Raw genomic sequence first — 3,721 nt, 5'->3', positions numbered from 1 at the left:
GATGTTTATAGACATGTAGATTTGTTCTTACTTGGATCAACACTAATAGTAATAACTCGAGTAACAGATACATCTGATGTTTATAGCCATGTAGATTTGTTCTTACCTGGATCAACACTAATAGTAATAACTCAAGTAACAGATACATCTGATGTTTATAGACATGTAGATTTGTTCTTACCTGGATAACACTAATAGTAATAACAAGTAACAGATACATCTGATGTTTATAGACATGTAGATTTGTTCTTACTTGGATCAACACTAATAGTAATAACTCAAGTAACAGATACATCTGACGTTTATAGACATGTAGATTTGTTCTTACCTGGATAAACACTAATAGTAATAACAAGTAACAGATACATCTGATGTTTATAGACATGTAGATTTGTTCTTACCTGGATCAACACTAATGTAATAACAAGTAACAGATACATCTGACGTTTATAGACATGTAGATTTGTTCTTACTTGGATCAACACTAATAGTAATAACTCAAGTAACAGATACATCTGATGTTTATAGACATGTAGATTTGTTTTTACCTGGAATAACACTAATAGTAATAACAAGTAACAGATACATCATTTGTTTATAGATATGTAGATTTGTTCTTACCTGGATCAACACTAATAGTAATAACTCAAGTAGCAGATACATCTGATGTTTATAGACATGTAGATTTGTTCTTACCTGGATCAACACTAATAGTAATAACAAGTAACAGATACATCTGATGTTTATAGACATGTAGATTTGTTCTTACTTGGATCAACACTAATAGTAATAACTCAGGTAACAGATACATCTGACGTTTACAGACATGTAGATTTGTTTTTACCTGGAATAACACTAATAGTAATAACAAGTAAGAGATACATCGGATGTGAAGACATGTATATTTGTTTTACTTGGATCAACACTAATAGTAATAAGTGAAGTAACAGATACATCTGATGTGAAGACATGTAGATTTGTTACCTGGATCAACACTAATAGTAATAACTGAAGTAACAGATACATCTGATGTTTATAGACATGTAGATTTGTTCTTACTTGGATCAACACTAATAGTAATAACAAGTAACAGATACATCTGATGTTTATAGAGATGTAGATTTGTTCTTACCTGGATCAACACCAATAGTAATAACACAAGTAACAGATACATCTGATGTTTATAGACATGTAGATTTGTTCTTACTTGGATCAACACTAATAGTAATAACTCAAGTAACAGATACATCTGATGTTTATAGACATGTAGATTTGTTCTTACTTGGATCAACACTAATAGTAATAACTCAAGTAACAGATACATCTGATGTTTAAGACATGTAGATTTGTTCTTACCTGGAATAACACTAATAGTAATAACAAGTAACAGATACATCTGATGTTTATAGACATGTAGATTTGTTCTTACTTGGATCAACACTAATAGTAATAACTCAGGTAACAGATACATCTGACGTTTATAGACATGTAGATTTGTTCTTACCTGGAATAACACTAATAGTAATAACAAGTAACAGATACATCTGATGTTTATAGACATGTAGATTTGTTCTTACTTGGATCAACACCAATAGTAATAACAAGTAACAGATACATCTGATGTTTATAGAGATGTTGGTTTGTTCTTACTTGGATCAACACTAATAGTAATAACTCAGGTAACAGATACATCTGATGTTTATAGACATGTAGATTTGTTCTTACTTGGATCAACACTAATAGTAATAACACAAGTAACAGATACATCTGATGTTTATAGACATGTAGATTTGTTCTTACTTGGATCAACACTAATATAATAACACAAGTAACAGATACATCTGATGTTTATAGACATGTAGATTTGTTCTTACTTAGATGAACACTAATAGTGATAACAAGTAACAGATACATCTGATGTTTATAGAGATGTAGGTTTGTTCTTACCTGGATCAACACTAATAGTAATAACACAAGTAACAGATACATCTGATGTTTATAGACATGTAGATTTGTTCTTACTTGGATCAACACTAATAGTAATAACAAGTAACAGATACATCTGATGTTTATAGAGATGTAGATTTGTTCTTACTTGGATGAACACTAATAGTAATAACAAGTAACAGATACATCTGATGTTTATACAGATGTAGATTTGTTCTTACTTGGATCAACACTAATAGTAATAACTCAAGTAACAGATACATCTGATGTTTATAGCCATGAAGATTTATTCTTACTTGGATCAACACTAATAGTAATAACAAGTAACAGATACATCTGATGTTTATAGACATGTAGATTTGTTCTTACTTGGATCAACACCAATAGTAATAACAAGTAACAGATACATCTGATGTTTATAGACATGTAGATTTGTTCTTACCTGGATCAACACTAATAGTAATAACAAGTAACAGATACATCTGATGTTTATAGAGATGTAGGTTTGTTCTTACCTGGATCAACACTAATAGTAATAACTCAGGTAACATATACATCTGATTTTATAGACATGTAGATTTGTTCTTACTTAGATCAATACCAATAGTAATAACAAAAGTAACAGATACATCTGATGTTTATAGCCATGAAGATTTATTCTTACTTGGATCAACACTAATAGTGATAACAAGTAACAGATACATCTGATATGAAGACATGTAGATTTGTTCTTACCTGGAATAACACTAATAGTAATAACAAGTAACAGATACATCTGATGTTTATAGACATGTAGATTTGTTCTTACTTGGATCAACACTAATAGTAATAACTCAAGTAACAGATACATCTGATGTTTATAGACATGTAGATTTGTTCTTACTTGGATCAACACTAATAGTAATAACTCAAGTAACAGATACATCTGATGTTTATAGACATGTAGATTTGTTCTTACTTGGATCAACACTAATAGTAATAACACAAGTAACAGATACATCTGATGTTTATAGCCATGAAGATTTATTCTTACTTGGATGAACACTAATAGTAATAACAAGTAACAGATACATCTGATGTTTATAGACATGTAGATTTGTTCTTACCTGGATCAACACTAATAGTAACAACACAAGTAACAGATACATCTGATGTTTATAGACATGTAGATTTGTTCTTACTTGGATCAACACTAATAGTAATAACAAGTAACAGATACATCTGACGTTTATAGACATGTAGATTTGTTCTTACTTGGATCAACACTAATAGTAATAACTAGAGTAACAGATACATCTGATGTTTATACAGATGTAGGTTTGTTCTTACCTGGATCAACACTAATAGAAATAACTCAGGTAACAGATACATCTGATGTTTATAGACATGTAGATTTGTTCTTACTTGGATCAACACTAATAGTAATAACTCAGGTAACAGATACATCTGATGTTTATAGACATGTAGATTTGTTTTACCTGGAATAACACTAATAGTAATAACAAGTAACAGATACATCTGATGTTTATAGACATGTAGATTTGTTCTTACTTGGATCAACACTAATAGTAATAACTCAAGTAACAGATACATCTGATGTGAAGACATGTAGATTTGTTCTTACCTGGATCAACACTAATAGTAATAACTGAGTAACAGATACATCTGATGTTTATAGACATGTAGATTTGTTCTTACTTGGATCAACACTAATAGTAATAACTCAAGTAACAGATACATCTGATGTTTATAGACATGTAGATTTGTTCTTACT

This window comes from Tachypleus tridentatus, chromosome 1 (genome assembly GCF_004210375.1).
Source record: "Tachypleus tridentatus isolate NWPU-2018 chromosome 1, ASM421037v1, whole genome shotgun sequence".
NCBI classification, from domain to species: domain Eukaryota; kingdom Metazoa; phylum Arthropoda; class Merostomata; order Xiphosura; family Limulidae; genus Tachypleus; species Tachypleus tridentatus.
This window is presented reverse-complemented; position numbering follows the sequence as displayed.